Below are 18,758 nucleotides of genomic sequence, written 5' to 3'. Positions count from 1 at the left end.
TGGAGTTCTTCTTTCAGTATCCTATCATTTTGCCTTCTCATACTGTTCATGGGGTTCTCAAGACAAGAATACTGACGTGGTTTGCCATTACTTTCTCCAGTAGACCACATTCTGTCAGACCTCTCCAGAGACAAAAGGAGATAGTAACTCAAAGGGAGAAAAATTACAAGACTACTGTCTTTCTAAAGTAAAGTTCGGAAGTTTCTGTTGGAAATGGAGGAGACACAATTCAGCCATGAGTCCCTTCTCCCTTAGTTAATATCCTCTTAACTTTGTTTGTTGCTCTTACCATCAAATCTGGTCTCAAGGGGAGCAGTTCTTTAACATTATATTTCATAGCTTAAGTCAAGAACTTATAAATAGCAGTTGATAGCCACTAACAGCAGTTTAATAGGAAATTGCAAGAGAATAACCTGGTTTAAACAACCTAGAGCTGTAGACTGAAAGTTTGTGCCCACCCAAAATTCATGTGTTGAAGCTTATTTCTTACCATGATAGTAGGATTTGGAGGTGGGGCCTTTGGAAGGTGAGTAGGTCATAAGTGTGGAGCCCTTAGGAATAGGATGAGTTGCCCTTGTAAAGGGACATCAAAGATCTCCTCCACCCCTTCTGCCATGTGAAGACAGAGAGAAGACAGCCACCCCTGAACTAGGAAGGGGCTCTTGCCAGACACAATCTGCAGGGGACTTGATCTTGAACTTTCTAGCCTCTGGAACTGTGAGAAATAAATGATAGATTTTTGTTATTTTTAAGCACCACCCCCAACACCTCAGACTATGACCTTTTGTTATTTATAGCAGCCTGAATAGTCTAAGGCAACTATTTTATACTTACAGTCCAAAAAAGGAAAATATTCATGACCTGGTTTTGGTCTTCATGCCCATTACTGATGGTAGGGCAGAGACCATCAGTAATCAATACTATCTAGCCCAAGCAGAATCATCTGTGGTGTTCAAACTCATTATCTAGGGAAACAGCTTCTCCAAGGTTGGCATTTCAAATTTATATATTTTGTCTTCACACAACAACTAACATGTGATTAATCCAATCACTTTTAGGGAAAGTTACAGATAACCATAGATGTGTGGTCTTCTCTAAATGATCATTTCAGTATAAAATAATAAACAGTCATATATTTAAAAAAAAACATAAATATCTAATGTTGTGGGAAAGGAGACTATTCTTTTGTCACAGATGCCTAAAGATACCACCCAGGGTCATGTGATGTTTTGTATTGGGACTGTTAGTTGTATGTGCATGCTATGTCACTTCACTCCTGTGAAGTGAAGTCCCCAACTCTTTGGGACCCCATAGACTATAACCTGCCAGGCTCCTTTGTCCATGGAATTCTCCAGGCAAGAATACTGAAATGGGTTGCCATGCCCTCCTCCAGGGGATCTTCTCAATTCAAGGATTGAAAGTGTGTCTCTTGAGCTTCCTGCATTGGCAGGCATGTTCTTTACCACTAGTGCCACCTAGGATACCCCTTACTTATATGTGTAAAGGCAACTTGGGGAATTATTGCAAAAATTAAAAGAAAATGAAATAAAAGAAAGATTACAGTGAAAATTGTAATATTTTTATATTTAAAAATGAGAATATTTATATTTTCCCTGTCTGCATTTAATTCTACAAATACTAAGTTTGGTGTTTTGGACATATATAAGCCCCATAGGAGATTTCTATTTTGTTTTTCAAAGCAGTTATTTATATTTAAATAATTCCAAAGTCTTTCGCCTTTGTATTTCATCAATCCTAGAGCAGTGTGCAGGAGTGATTGACCTGGTGGTGGAATAGGTGGAGCAAAATGAGAGAAGAAAGAAGCCAAGAAGGCTGGTTTGATTTAATGGACATGCATGGGGGCATCTATTATGGCAAATATGTTTGCTTTTATTTATTATTGATTTGTAAAGGAAAGAATTTGTTGACACACATTGTTTATTTTGTTTAACATATTTATTGAGTTTACCTACTATGTATGTTTTAGGGGCTGAGAACACAGATTGTATCCTATTTTAAAAGCACATAGAGTTGTTCAACTATCATGGGTTTGAGAATCATTTGGGGATTTTGTTAAAGCTAGACTAGAAAGAAATATTTTCAGACCCATCACCGAGCATTCTGATTTCATTTGCCCTAATGAATCCAAGATGGAGAAGCCAATGCCATCTCACTCCAGTACTCTTGCCTGGAAAATCCCATGGACAGAAGAGCCTGGTAGGTTGCAGTCCATGAGGTCGCTAAGAGTCAGACACAACTGAATGACTTCACTCTCACTTTTCACTTTCATGCATTGGAGAAGGAAATGACAACTCACTCCAGTGTTCCTGCCTGGAAAATCCCAGGGACGGGGGAGCCTGGTGGGCTGCCATTTATGGGGTCGCAAAGAGTCGGATACGATTGAAGTGACTTAGCAGTAGCAGCAGCAGCGAATCCAAGAAGATGTTTTTTAAAAAATATTTATTTATTTATTGGGCTGTGCCAGGTTTTACTAGTAGCACTAAAACTAGGCTCTAAGAGCTTCATTGTGACCTGGAGGATCTTTTAGTTGAGGCATGCGGGATTTAGTTCCTTTTCCAGTGACTGAATCTGGCCCCCTGAGTTGGGAAATGGAGTCTTAGCCACTGGACTACCAGGGAAGTCCTCAAGAAAATGCTTTTTAATATAGTCTCCCTAGATGGCCCACATACTTTGGTTCTCTTAGTATACTTTGAGAATACTGGCCTATATGTCTGAAAAATGGATTTTGACATTGTGATGTTATAGATTGATGCTAGACTGCAATACATTTTACTACAAGAGTGTCTTTAAGAATTGTGAGTCTAGATTTCCTCATTGCACAGCCATGTTTATTTAATACAAGCTTTGGGAGCTTGGGAGATCAGGTAAATTTCCTGCCACATTTCTACCACCTTCAACATGGATGCAATAATAGCACCTTCTGCATAGGGCTGTTTGCTGTTTAAATAAAGCGACAGAGGTAACACATTAAGAAGATATGCAATGCGTTTTGAGGAATCAGTAAAGTTTGTTTCTTTTTGTTTGACTATTTCAGCGGAGTGTGTAATTTCTCCAGTTTTGTCTTGCCACAGCAAAAATTTGAAGTGATGGACAGACCAGTGTTACAGCTCAGTTTTATTTGGCAAGCAAAGGAAAATACATCCTTGAGGTGTGAGGGCAGGCCGGCCCAAAAGATGTGAAGAGAAGAGAGGCCAGAGGCCCAATTTTGGCTCCTCATTTTATATGTTTTTTTCTCTTCCCACTGAGGCTACCCTATGTAAATTGGGCTAGCCAGAAGGGCTGTTAGTTTCATCTGAGGTTCTCACTCTGCTCCTCAGACTTTCCTTTGTTCTATTTTCACGGGCTTTTCCCTTCTTTATCTTCTGACCACCACCATTCTGTACTCCTTTTTCCTATTCTAACTACCTAACATTCCCCCCTCAAGAGACAGGAAACCCAATTCTTTCGGAATAGGGTCATTGAGGTCTCTCTGGCTCCTTCCTGCTGAACTGGGACAGCAAAGGGCATTGGGCCTCCCCCTCTTGCTAATCTCAAGCCTCAGAGTCCTTATAGCAGTGTCTGTTGAAGGGTGAGGGATATTTTCCATGGTCGCCTGTAGTTTTATATATCCTTGTTGAACTGGCACTGCATGTTGTAGCTTGTTGACCTTGGGCAAAGACAAAATGGGTTAGACAATTGATAATACATGGAGCAATCATAAGCAGCATCAGTATGGTGATATCAAGGATTAGTTGGGGGTATTAGCCAACTCCAAATTCCCCCTCTCCAGGAGAAGGATACCCCAAAGAGAGATTGTAGTCACTTTAGAATTCTCCAGCTCTTTCTTTGAGATCCTGTAGGATCTGAATGTTTTCTTGAGAACTGTGAGACTGTCTTTAACTTAGCTGGAAGTATTTATCCAGAACAACACATCTCATTCAAGCTGGCTCAAGGCCCTCCTTGTTCAGGGATCAGGAGATCTATCTCCTGTCTATTTTGGAGTACAACCCCTGCCAAGCTGTGTTGCCTCTTGAGAGCTATCCTGATAAATCTTATCCCCAGAAACTTAATTTTGGGGGTGTTCATTATAATGACACTCATTTGTATTTCTGAATGGGTATCTGAGATCTCCCAGGGGCTCACAGGTGTACTGAGTGTCGTCTTTTGTTTTCCTCCATGGCTTGACTTGTGAGTAGTGAATCCGAGTCATGTCCTAGTGCCTTGACTACTATAGGGTTAGAAAGTATTACCAGGTAGGGACCCTTCCATGTCAGCTAGAATCCCTTTGGGGACCCGTCTTTCCAGACTTTAATTAGGACTTGAGTTCCTGGAGCATATAGTGATGACTCTTTAGAATCTTTTGGGTCCTGGTTGACACCCCACAAGTGTATATTCTGTTGGAATTGCCCAATGGCCGTGGTATAAGACTTGAGGGTCTGAGCCTCTGGATCCAGGGAAAGGTCACTGACATAAACAAAAAGTCCCATATAGCATCTCATAGGGACTAAGACCAACTTGTTCCTTAGGGGCAAAAATGGTTACAGAGGAAAGCTATTGGTAAAGTCTCCTTCCATCCCAGGGAGGTCTCCTGGGTTATCTATTTTATTGCTGATTTTAAGAATTGGTTGGCTCTTTCTACTTTTCCTGAAGACTGAGGCCTCCAGGCACAATGGAGATACTAAGTAATGCCCAATGTTTCAGAGACCGCTTGGGTGACCTTAGAAGTAAATGACGTCCCAATGCCACTTTGTAATGACCTGGGCAGACCAAATCTCAGAATGATTTCATGCAGCAGTTTTCTTACCACCTCCTCAGCCTTCTCAGTCTGAGTGGGAAAACCTTTAATCCATTCTGTGAATATATCTATCATGACTAATAGGTATTTATACCCTTGAGAAACTGGCATCTGGGTGAAGTCCATCTGCCAGTCCTCTTCTCGATAGGTCCCATGCCATTGGATGGGCTGGGCCAGCTGGGGTCTTCGAGCTCCTTGGGGATTGTTTAACTAGCAAGTGGGACAAGAGGAGACCACTTGCCTTATAGTTGTTTGGAAGCCTGTTCCTCTGAAGGACCTTTCTAGTACTCTTTGAAGGGCCTCCTCCCCTAAATGAGTGGCGGCGTGTAAGGAGTTAACCAACTTCCATTGGAGGTTCCCAGGCAGAAAAAGGAGTCCCTCCTTTTGGAACCACCCCACACGATCTTCTTGAAAGCCCTCACTCTTAGCTTTAAGAGTCTCACCCTCAGTATATGAAGGAGTTTCTGGCAAATTAGTCTGTGGAACTAAGGTGGCAACCCCTATTTGGTCATTGTTTTGTAATGCTGATCTCTTAGCTGTCTGATCAGCTGCTTGGTCCCCTTGGGCCTCTTCCGTGTTCCCTTTTTGGTGTCCTTTACAGTGGGAGACTGAAACCTCAGTGGGCAGATGGACTGTCTCCAAAAGTCTAAGAATTTGATCACCATATTTGATTGGGAACCCTCTGGTGGTCAAGTGGCCTCTTTCTTTCCAAAGAGCAGCATGTGCATGTAGCAGTAGAAAAAGGCATCCTTGGAGTCAGTGTAAATGGCTACTCTTTTTCCTTTTCCCAGCTCTGAAGCTCGAGTCAGGACTATGAGTTCAGCTAATTGGGCTGAAGTACCTGGTGGCAAAGGTTTAGTCTCTATGGTCTCAAAATTGGAGATTACTGCATATCTGGCCCTTTGTCCATCCAAGACAAAGCTGCTTCCATCAGTGTACCAAATTTCCTCAGGATCATTCAGAGGATCTTCCTACAATCCCTCTAGGGGTTTTGTCCAGTGGTCCAAAGTTTCTAGGCAAGAGTGAAAGGGGAGAGAGCCCTCGGGGGTAGGCAGGAGGGAGCTGTGTTAAGAACCACATGAGGAGATATAGTCAGGCCTGGATTTTCCATCAGCACTACTTGATATCTGAGGATCCTTTGATCAGACATCCATAAATGGCCTCACCCATTTAGGAGTCGTTTCACTTGGTAGCTGGTGAAAATAGTTAGTTTGCCCCCAAGAGAGAGTTTTAGAGCAGAGTTTCTATCAGGATTGCAATAGCTGCAAAATTACGAAGGCAGGGAGGACAGCCTCGGGTGATTGGGTCGAGCCTCCTGGATGAGTAAGCTACAGTCTGGGGCTGAGGTCCCAACCTTTGAGTTAACACTCCGAAGGCTATTCCCTCATTTTCATGGACATAAAGTTGGAAGGCTTTTTCTGGGTCCGACAATCTCAAGGCAGGTGCCTGAGTTAAGGCATGTTTTAGTGTAGCCTCTGCCTTCTTTTGAGAAGTTCCCCACATCAGTGGGATTGAATCATCCTGTCCCTTCAAGCTTTCATATAGGGGCTGGACAACTAGACCATAGCTGGGTATCTTGATTCTACAATACGCAGTTAGTCCCAGGGAAGCTCACAATTGTTTCTGAGTTGTGGAGGAGGGTAACTGGAGGATTCCTTGTACTCAGTCAGAGGACAGCCTCCTGGACCTATGTGTAACCTGAACTTCCAGGTAAGTGACCTTTGTCTCAACCATCTGTGCCTTAGCACGGGAGACTTTATATCCCCTTTCTGCCAAAAAGTTTGGAACTTGAATTGCACATTGTTGGGCATTTTTCTCATCTGGAAAGCAGATTAGTAGAGTAGGTCATCTACATATTGTAGTATTTTCCCATTAGTTCCCAGGTCCTGATCTAGGAGATCCTGGCTAAGAGCCTGCCCAAACAGGTGGGTGCTCTATCTGAACTCCTGAGGTAATACTGTCCAAGTCATCTGTTGGTGTTTTTCTCCTGGAGCCTCCCACTCAAAGACAAAAAGATATTGGGGTTCTTTAGCCAGTGGCATGCAAAAGAATGCATCTTTGAGATCCAGGACTGTAAACCACTTGAGACTGGGCAGGATTTCTCCCAACATTACATAGGGATTTTAATGTGCTGTGGGATGGAGGGGGACTACAGCTTCATTTATGATCCAGAGATATTGAACCATTCACCAGGTCCTGTCCTTTTTTTTTTTTTTAACAGGGAGGACCAGGGTGTTATATGGCAAATTGGTGGGGACCAATATCCCACAGGCAAAGAATTTATTTATTAGAGGCTGTAGTCCTTTCAGAGCTTCTCTTCTGAGGGGGTATTTTTTCTGGTTTGGAAGCGAGTGGGATCTTGGAGGACAAGAACAACCGGTTCAGCTTGGTGGGCTTATCCAGGAGTCCCTGGTCCCACACCTGGGGTTTAATTTTGCTCTCCCATAGTTTTTGGTCCCTCCCTATTGGAGAGGGTGTAATGGATTCCTCAGTAGTAACCAGAAGCTGTAGGGCTCTAGAGGCTGAAAAGCTTCCCATCACAAGGGTGGTTCCCAGTTAAGTGAGTATATCTCTTCCCAATAAGGGAGTAGGACACTCAGGGATCACCAGAAACTGGTAGGAAAATATTTGTCCATCTCAGCAACAAAGAAGTGCTTGGGTGAATCTTTCTGTAATTGTTTTACCTGTAGCACCCAAAATGGTACAGGTTTGGGAGAAGAAGGCTCTGGAGTTTAGGAGATCAGGACAGAGTAGGTAGCCTCTGTGTCAACCAAGAAATTCTCAGACCTACCTGTCATATCCAGTTGTATACCCTTGGCTCCAGCCCCATGATGGTTATCTGTGACAAGTGGGCTGGCTGGAGTGGGCTGCTTCTGTCCTGCTGGACCATAATGAGGGAAGTCTTGGTGATTGATCTTGAGGCTCTTGGGTCCTCAGGGCAGAGTGCCACCCAATGTCCCAACTGAAGGAATTTGTAGCAAACCATTTTAGGAGATATGTCACGGTTTGGGCACTCTTTGGCCCAATGTCCCACCCATCTACACATTAGGTATTTGCCTTATGCCTTTCCCTTTAAGGACTCAGGGTTTGCCATAGGGCTTCCCTGGAAGGTGGCCAGCATCTGGGCATGCCTTGTCTCTTTCCTTTTCTCCCTTTCCTGGGCCTTGCCTTCCCTTTCCTCTTCTCTGTTATAAAAGGTATTGGTGGCTGTCTGGACTATCTCATCTAAAGAGGCAGCAGGGTCCTGTTGCTATAGTTGTTGTTAACTTTATCCTGATGTCTAATGCACATCGGGACAGGAATTTGTCCTTTAAAATCACCTGTCCCTCATAAAAGTATAAGTCCAGATTTGGAAATTTTTGGAGGGCCTCTTTTAGACTTTCCAGAAAGACAATGGGATTCTCATTGGACTCCAGAGTTATTGCTGGACAGGGCATAGTCCACAACATAGTCCCACAACTAATAGGCTTCCATTTCCATGGGTGGATTTCCTTAGTGGGTGAGTCTTTTTGAAGCTTACCCTACCCAGTAGGATTGTTGCAACCCTAGAGCCAGGCATCCCCAGGTCAGGATGCAGATCCCCAGGTAGGCCAAGGCATGGCACTCTCCTGGAGATAGAATCTCCAGGCAGGTTGAGGCAGATCAGCCTCCCGAGAATTGAATCCCTGGGCAGCTTGAGGCATGTTGACCCCCTGAGATCCCTGGCAGATCCCTAAGTAGGTTGAGGTGTGACAACCTTTTGAGGACCAGATCCCTAGGCAGGTCGAGGCAGGTTGACCTCCTGGGACCCCCGGGCTAGAGTTGGGCATCCCCAAGGTGTCCAGCAAGTGCTGGGCGAGTTTACAAGGGGTTGTAATATTAACTCATTGCTGGTTTGTCCACTGCAGATGGGAACAGATACCATGATGTATGTTCCAAGCAATCCAAGCCTGTGCCCTGAGACTGGGAACCTGGTGAAACAGCCATAAGCCTTATTCTCTTATTACACTGAGGAAATGTATGTCAGTGATTTCCTCCCCTAGTCCTCCATAAAATCAGGTTAGGGTGTCTCCAGTGGTAAACCTCTCATTGTCATAGACCCACTTTAGGTAATAACACAAGTAATGACAAAAAGTTGACTATCTGGTCCTGTTAGGGGAAATAAGAGTATTTTAATAATAAGTGAGGTGGAGCAATGTTGCCTACAAAGGGGCCAGGGTCCTGGTTGTAGGAGTTAGTAAGTGGTTTCAGAACAAATTGATAAGTGGCAACAAACCAGATGTTCCATAAAAGTGGAGTGGATATTTGATCTTGGGATATGTTTATAACTTTAGGAGAAGAGTGGTAAGGGTTTGGGCCCAAACGGCCTGCAGGTCTAACTCCCAAAGTGGCAAACATTATCCCTGGAAGCCAATTGACCTTGAAGGGATGCCACCAACAGATGGACTTCTAGCAGGCATTGTGTGCCTGTCACCCACCCTAGTGGGTTCACTGAAAGATGCTGTTGTTGCACATGTTGTAGAGAACATGGAAGATGAAGGCCTGAATATCTAGAGGGATTGGATATTATACAGTATTTCCCTCCCAAGGGCAACTATTTTCTGGTTGTCCTTCCAGAAGATTGTAGAGGCAACATTGTGGGCCCAGCCGGGGCTCAGGAAAAGAGCATGAAACAGGAGCAAAGGGTGCAGGGCACATCTTTTGAAAGAATGATATAGCCTGAGGACATAACATAAATGAATTAAAATCAGATGGATCCAAGATGGCAGACAAGTGAAATTCAGCTAAACTTTGATCCTCAATCTGCAAGCTAAGTCACACACCCAGAGGTGCCATGACATTTCCAAGGCACTGTCAAAAGATCAAGGAGTCAGTGGTTCCCCAGTTGTTAGAATGATCCTCCCACTCGTTAGCATATGAAATCACCCAGCTTGCAAAAACTAACCACACCATATTCCATGGCTGCTGCACTTACCCTCTGCCATGGCCCACACCCTGTGGACTGTGCTTCTCTTTAAATCCAAACAAATCCACCTCTTACCTATTGCTGTGTCTTTCACTGAATTCTTTTCTGCAATGAAACATCAAGAACCTGAGCTTCATTAGGTCCTGAAACCAGGAACCATGAATTTTGGCTGGGTTCAAGTCCTGGTCAGATCTGACTGAGTGACTAAGCATAGCACTGAGTCTCTGCCACGTGGGTTTGAGCCCCAATCTTAGGTAAACAGTTTCAATCACAACTTTCAGAAATGAAAAGATGGTGATCTGCCCAATACTTTGTAAGCAGTGGCAAGATAAATGCCTGACCTGTGCTCACAGTTTTCATTGGCCTGATCCTTGGCACAAAGAAGATTAAAGACATAAGAACCCTCATCCACTTGGGCAACAGCTACTAGGGCACAAGAGATAGTGGAGCCTTTGGGAGACACTGGGGAGTAGCCCCTGACAGAGTCCCTCAATTGTACCCACAGACGCTCGCCTGTTCGCAGATGCTTCAAGGAAATAAGAAATGAGAGATTGTAAAGGGATTAAGATTGTGTTAGCTGTATGTCCTTCCAGCCATAGGAGTTAGGACCTCCTACCTTAACCAGAGGTCTCCTGGAATCTGAGCCTGAGCCGCGTGAGCCTTCCGCCGAGTTTGTTTTTGCCGTCCTGGTTTCCAGCACGCTGGGCTTCTTCTCACTTCCACTGGGCTGGGTTTTCTTCATGTTCAGCGTCTACCATGGGAGCTTTTGTGGAGTTGGGCTTCTGCTGTGCTTGACCTCTGCCTCACCAGAGCCAAGCTGAGGTTGTTTCAGCCAGGTGAAATCCAAGTCATGGCACCAGATATGTTGGGGGCATTTGTAATTTCATCAGTTTTGTCTCATCACAGCAAAAATTTGAAGCGATGGACAGACCAGTGTTACAGCTCAGCTTTATTTGGCAAGCAAAGGAAAATGCATCCTCCACTTGTGAGGGCAGACCGGCCCAAAAGACGCGAAGAGAAGAGAGGCCAGAGGCCCAATTTTGACTCTTCATTTTATATGTTTTTTCTCCTCCCCCTGAGCCTACCCTATGTAAATTGGGCTAGCCAGGAGGGCTGTTAGTTTCACCTGAGGTTCTCACTCTGTTCCTCGGACCAATCTTTGTTCTATTTTCATGGGCTTTTCCCTTCTTTGTCTTTTAGCCACCACCATTCTGGACTCCTTCTCCTATTCTAACTACCTAACAGTTGGTTTTTTAAAAGATATAAAAAATGGAAGCATAGAATATGATAATAAAAATTTGTTAGTATATGCCTTATAATAACAACATGAGGTATTTATATAATTTTAAATCATGTTGCAATGTAGCCTCATTCTGATATTCAGAGGCCCAGAATCCATTATATTTGCATTTGTTTTACAACTTTTATTTGTAACATTGAAACTATTGCTTAGATAAGTTATTCTTTACTGTTTCTGCTGTTAGGTTTAGTAACCAAAAAAATTAACTACTACATATTAACATAAAACATTTCTATCAATGATTTGAAAGTGGCCTGATATTTTACAATATATTAGCATGTCTTATTCTTTTTTTGAAACAAGAATGACTCTCAAAATATGTCTGATAATTATGCTTTTAGTATACATGAGTTATATGAGACTAGTTGGTAAATGAAGAATAGATTTTTGAGAAATTAAAATACATGAACATAATTTGCTTTTCTGACCTAAGGCCACACATAAAATTTGCTGATCTTTTTGTTCTTTTATTTGAGAAAAGGAAAGGAAATGGCTACTATTTATCCAATGAATTATGATCTTATTCCAGGAGTTTTTGAAAATGTAGTTTTATATGAAAAATAGAATTTCTATATACAATACAAAATTTAACAGTTCACATGAAAAAGTAACCTTTCATATTTTGAATTCAATTCCATGCACATAGTAATGCTATGAGATGGGGACTGCTAATCCATTTTTTAATAACCCAAAATCTAGGTCCTCTCTCCCAAAGTAAAACCAATCTACCAACACCAGGTTGTTGTAAAGGAAAGTGCAACACTTATTGTAAGGCACCAAGGAAGGAGTCCAACCTAAAAACTCAAATTTCCCAAAACTCAAATTCTTCAATGGGTTTCAGCAAAGCATTCTTAGAGATTAGGTTAGGAAAGGGAGTCCCAGGGTATGTGATCCACTCATGCACAATTCTCTGATTAGTTGATAGTGAGATAACAGGGTGAAGTCTAAGGGTTAATCTTTATCAATCCTTAGACTTCAGTAGGCCTGAGGGAAGGGGCTAAGTGCCCTTGGTCATCAAGCAGTTAATGTCTTCCATTTGGTGGTGGTTTTAGCATCTGGAAAACAACTCAGGAAATGTGCATCAGATATTCTTATCTAGGTACTTCAGAGAGGAGTTAAAACAGAGGATGTGGGTGTGGGGTCTGTCCTAGGAAGACCCCACAGGGTCTTGCTCTGTTACAATTTCACTGAAAAAAAATGGCTCTGAGTTGGGGTGACTTGTCAAAGCACTGCATGTATGTATGTCTTCTGACTTCAAGATCACTGCAGCTTCTACCAATACTTTAATGTGTAAACAAGAATTAACATTCTTGAGTTCAGTTCTTAATATTACCACTTACTAATTGTGGGGCTTTGGTCAAATTATTGAACTTTTATTTACTTCAGTTTCCTGCTTCATAAGATGGAAATACTCACTGAATTCCCTTCCCCAGGACTTTGTGACTGTAATTGAGATAATTCATGAAAAGTATTTAGGGCTTCCCTGGTAGCTTAGATGAATCTGCCCACAATGTGGGGGACCCGGGTTCAATCCGTGGGTTGAGAAGATCCGCTGGAGTAGGAAACGGCAATCCACTCCTGTATGCTTGCCTGGAGAATTCTGTGGACAGAGAAGCCTGATAGGCTACAGTCCATGGGGTCACAAAGAGGCAGACATGACTGAGTGACTAACACACAGCTATGGCATATGACGGCATGCAGTGACTATCACTTATTATTGTCATATCATTTTTTAAACCAGACTTTCGAAGTTGTGAGTATCTGAGCAATGAGAAATATCCAGTCCTTCATGAGACTCATCCTTGAATGATTCTTAGCTCATTTTACAGGCTTCAGTTGGAAATGTCCTCACCTTGAGATGACCCAGGAAACTCACCAATCTTCTCTTCCAAAACAAAGATAAATCCACGTAAAATGAAATAATAATCTTTAGAAAATACAACAAAAGATATATATCATTTTTATGATTCAACCCAGTTTTTTCCTAAAACTGGTACTTTTCAGGTTTCCATTACTTGCATTTTGCTTACCTCTTTTATTTTCAATTTGTGGTAGAAATTGGTTGAATAGAAGCTCCAAGCAAATAAACAGCCCAGAACATAGTGCATTCAATACACTTTTCACATTCTTTTATATACAGTGCATATTCATTTTCAAATTAATAAATATAATCTTAACTTCATTATTTTACTGCTTATATGAACTAGTTCAAATTAAATAAAATGCATATTCCATTATTTCCTATATTTCTCTAGCATTCTATTCCATCTGGGATTGTGGAATGGGAGGATATATTTTCTTCTGAAAACTTTTGTTACAGTTTGAAAGGATCAATGACTGTTCCTTGTGGTTCAGTTTCACTTGACTATTTCCTATGAGTCCTTAAAACAGACTCTCAATGCATTTTTGTCTGCTTAAGGATTTTAAATCTTCTTACTTTATTCTGTGATTATGCCATCCCTTGACAATAGTTTCACTGAAAAATTTTCAAAAGCTGAGTTCTGGGAGTAGAGACAGGTTTCAACTTTGAATGCTGTTTTCTGATCAATTGGAGCTCCTTAATCCTCCTCCTTTACTTGACTGTGGTCTGGTAAATAGCTGTCAGCAAGGGAAGAAGTTCAATACCTTTGGGCCATGACCCACTTAAATGTTCCTTCTGCTGGGATAAAAATCCACAGCAGCCTTAAATGTCAGTATTCTCCTGGCATCCTCTGGCATGTGCCTCAGGGGTTTGATTGTCATGTGTATATATAAATTCCAGCCTTTTCATATAAAATACTGGAAGTTATTATATCTGTCAGGTGATACCCAGTTAAATATGGGCCTGGGGTATAAATATTTAGTCCATGTATATGTGGTAAACAATAACAAAGCCAGGGAGACATTCTAATATTTGAACCTGGATAAACAGTTCTATAGTTATGTGTGATATTCATTATAAATTATAAATTTTTATCCTATTCATTTCAAGCTAATCTACAATTAATCACTGATACCACATTACAATGCAATGTTCCATCAGATTTATGCAGATTGACCTACTTTGAAAAAACAAAAACACCAAGTGCATCTTTTTCATTTCAGATGCAGTGATTTTGTTAAGAACTTTATTATAATACAGTTCTTCAGTTCTCTGGGAGTTGGAACCTACCTACATAAAGGGGCATTTCTTAATGAAAGGCCCATGAAGAACATGAAACCTGTAAGATGAACTAATGTGCCAAAAACTACTGTCAGGTTACCAATTGTTATGAAGTTATTTTAACTTCAAGCAGTTCACAAAAAACCCTACTGAATTAGATGTCCACTTTTATTAATATCTTAGGGGATTGGGCTCAGTTGCTCAGTCATGTCTGACTCTTTTAGACCCCCTAAACTGGAGCCCGCCAGGCTCCTCTGTCCTTTGAATATTCCAGGCAAGAATACTGGAGTGGGTTGTCATTTCCTTCTCAGGGATTTTAGGGGATTGGTCATAGATTTATCTGCCATATCTCTTATATAAGATAAGTTGTGATATTGTACAAAACTGCACATGTCTACATCTTTAAATGTAAACTGCCCAAAACGAAAGTCAAAGTTGTTATTGAAATTGTTAGTCGCTTAGTCGTGTCCGACTCTTTGCGACCCCATGGACTGTAACCCACCAGGCTCCTCTGTCCATGGGATTATCCAGGCAAGAATACTAGAATGGAATGCCATTTCCTTCTCCAAGGGATCTTCCCAACCCAGGGATGGAACCTAGGTCTCCTGCACTGCAGGTAGATTCTTTACCATCTGATCTACCAGGGAAGCTCAATATTCTTAGTAGGAGGGATAAATCTTCATTTCCCCATGTGCAGCACTTAAGTCTTCAAGCTAACTTGCATTTCCAGTATAGAAGGGTCCTCTAAGCTTACTTAGGATCTGGTTTTGCCTTTCTTACAACAGTTCTTTTCTGCAATTACAAAAAAATCTTAATAGCAGAGCTTGTGCTTTTCTAGACACAAGCATATGTTACTTGTTATTAAACTTACTTTTGCTTTTTTCTTTGACTCTGTTTTGTATACTCCCCTGGAGGAAAAGTTTCAGTTTTCATATAGCACTTCAAGATGAAAACAGAATTACTGGATATAAGCTTTGGCTCTGGTGAATTTAGAGGAAATCATTATTGTCAAGGTTCACACACTAGGCATGCACAAAGCAATTACTTTCCTACTTGTGATTTTATCCTCTCTTTGTGGTGTTTTTGCTTCCAATGGATGCAACTGAATTAAAAAACACTTGTTACAATTTTACTTGAGAATAAAAATTTCCCTCTAGACTTCCTGGAAGCCACTGCAGGATGGAAAAGCTACCTCCTACTCTGGGGCTCTCAGAGAGAGATCAGCTGGCAATAAATGAGCTAATATTAATGTAGCAGCATTAATAGAAGTGTATAGATGCTGAAAGTGTTAGGAACTTAGTTGAGCCTTACCTCATAGATTCAGAGAAGCCTGGCAAGCTACAATCCATAGGGTTGCAAAGAGTTGGACATGACTGAGAGACTGAATGCACACACACACAAACCTCATACATCAGTATTCTTCAGGTTTGCAATTTCCTCAGCGTGTTTTGTTGAAATTAGCAAACATAGGTTGAGGAGTAGAAATAACTTGTTTAGGTTTTTCTCTACTTACAACTCAAAGACACACACATACATATACACACACACGGAAAGCATGTATTATGCAGCATTAAGATTCAGTAAGTTCCTCTGCATCCTATTGAATCTTAATGTTGCATAATGTGCACCTTCCATGTGTATGTGTGTGTGTGTGTGTGTGTCTTTGAGTTGTAAGTAGAGAGTAGCTTAAGCAACTTATCTCTACTTCTAAAACTTATATGTGCTAACTGATGACTTGGAGGGGTGGGATGGTGGGGGGAAAGAAGGGAGACTCAAGAAGGAAGATATATATATATGTGTGTGTATATATATATATATACACACATACATATAATTATGACTCAGTCACATTTTTTTTCTGGCAGAAACCAGCTGCTGCTGCTGCTGCTGCTAAGTCACTTCAGTCGTGTCCGACTCTGCGACCCCATGGACTGCAGCCCACCAGGCTCCTCTGCCCATGGGATTTTCCAGGCAAGAGTACTGGAGTGGGTTGTTATTGCCTTCTCCTCAGAAACCAGCACAGCATTGTAAAATAATTTTTCTCCAGTTAAGCAATTTTTATAAAATTAAGAAAAGATTCAATAGGGTATCTTGATTTTGAGGGTTGTATTATTGAATAAGAATACAAATAAATGTGAAGTAATTGATAGCAATTTCAATACAAAATTGATACTATAAATCAACAGTAAACATTTTTATACTTATTTTTAGTTCCTTGGACTTAATTATCAAAGGTAGAGATGTGAGTATTGGAACTTTAATATTGGATATTTGAATAAATATTGTCTCCATTTATTCTATACTGGAGACAGTGTCATATAAAGAATTCAAATTTTCTTTACAATGTTCTAAAGAGGATGCTCATACTTTGAAGTAAATTCTTTTTTTTTTTTTATTTTATTTATTTATTTTTTATTATTATTTTTTTTTCCAGTGGGTTTTGTCATACATTGATATGAATCAGCCATGGATTTACATGTATTCCCAATCCCGATCCCCCCTCCCACCTCCCTCTCCACCCGATTCCTCTGGGTCTTCCCAGTGCACCAGGCCGGAGCACTTGTCTTGTGCATCCCACCTGGGCCGGTGATCTGTTTCACCATAGATAGTATACATGCTGTTCTTTTGAAATATCCCACCCTCACATTCTCCCACAAAGTTCAAAAGTCTGTTCTGTATTTCTGTGTCTCTTTTTCTGTTCTGCATATAGGGTTATCGTTATCACCTAACTTGAAATCTGGGCATTTTGAAAACCATTTTCCAGAAAAACTGGTTAGATATTGAATGAACCATTTATTTCCTTGTTTATGTATTAATACTTTATCCTGATAAGATTTTTACCCTTCAGTTGGAATTCTTCTTAGGAGCATGTGAGATTCATTTTAATGGTTTGATTAAGGCTCCGTTATTGTCCAATAGGATCATGTAATTGTAACCCTTCATACAAAGCTATTAGATAAGTTCTAGATACTTCCTCATCAACATTTGAGTTATATGAAAAATGAATCTGATCTGCTGTTAGGAAATAATTGATCTGGTGAAGTCATGACCTCTACTCATCAGATATATCAGAACTTTGGTTTCTAAATCCTTATTAAGCATCCCAGACCTTGAAATGATTCATTTATAAAAATTAACTTTTGAAAATTTTCTCCTTGCAAAGGATAGCTGCTCATCTTTTAGTCTTGTGCTTAAATTACTCAGCAAGAGACTCTGGCTTTATGTCCAGTATTAATAATGAAAATCAGTGAGTTTTGCAGAAAGAAGTATAGTTGTTTAACTGTATAAAATATTTTAGGAGAAAAGGGATAACAAATAATAGTTACTAATTTTAACAATTGAGAGAGTGAAATCAGGACCAAAGGGTAGTAAAAATACAATATCTCTCCTTGTATAGTTTTGAATAACAATCTAGACATGATTTGATTTGATTTTCTCAGAAGCATTAAGTTCTAACAATTTATAGATTACTAAAATGAACAAACCAATCCCTTTGCAAATTATTTAAAGTAAAATGAATTCCTTGAATAAAACTGAATGAATACAATTAACATGGGAAGCAATCCTTTAATTAGAAAAGTTAAATAATTATTTTTCTTCAAAGAGATGAAATTGCTGAAATAACTTTTTGAACAGATAATATACAATTATTTAATAGATAACTTTAAAGAGCTTACAAGAAGGAAATTTGACTAGTCAGTAAAATATTAACAGGGCATTCAGGGATTAACTTTCTCCTCTAGAAGATTTCTTAGAACTTCAGCATTTATTTCCAAACCTAAAAATAGAATGATTGTGCAGCCTCATAGTTTCAGTGAACAACTGCTCAGGCAAATTTATGTTTATCTTAGAAACAATTAGTCAAATAGGGCTTTAAATGTAACAATTAAAATTATGTCATTTAGAATTCACTTTAATAAAACATATACATCACACAAAGTCCATTTATTGTGCCAGTTATACATCTCAGTGTTTAAGACATTTAAACTGGACAATTTTATGTTTTAGAAGGAATTTAGTAATGGAACTGAAGGCTGCTATCTAGTTTCCTACATTCCAAAATATACACAAACCAGAAAATTAAGATACTTATTTAAAAAAAAAAATCATGGGGAAACAGTACAAATATTTAGCAAGATTCTTACTACGGTGCTGATTAAAATTGTTAATTAGAGTTGAACATTGTTCATGAATATAAATCATAAATGCATCATTTAATTAAGTAATGCTACTATGCTTGTAAGAGTCAGCAAAGTTTATTCTTGGAATAAACATATTATCTTTGATACACACATTCACAAATTAACAGAAATTTTTCAGAGTTTTTTTTTTTCTTTTTCTTTTAAGATATGAACAGTTAATTAAAAAATAATAATAATAACATACTTCCATCTAAGATATATTGCTCCACACGGTAAGATGTTTAAGTAGCCTGAATTTGGCAATCAAGATTCAAAATAAAGCTTTCCATATAGTAGCCCATCACATTTAGAAAATATATAAGGTTGTGATTAAAAAAGTAGGCTCTGAAATCAGGCAGATTTGCTTATGAACTTGTTCTGCATTCCTTACTGTG

Source organism: Dama dama, chromosome 31, assembly GCF_033118175.1.
Source record: "Dama dama isolate Ldn47 chromosome 31, ASM3311817v1, whole genome shotgun sequence".
Lineage (NCBI taxonomy): Eukaryota > Metazoa > Chordata > Mammalia > Artiodactyla > Cervidae > Dama > Dama dama.
The sequence above is the reverse complement of the archived record's forward strand: the minus strand, read 5'-3'. Positions refer to the sequence as shown.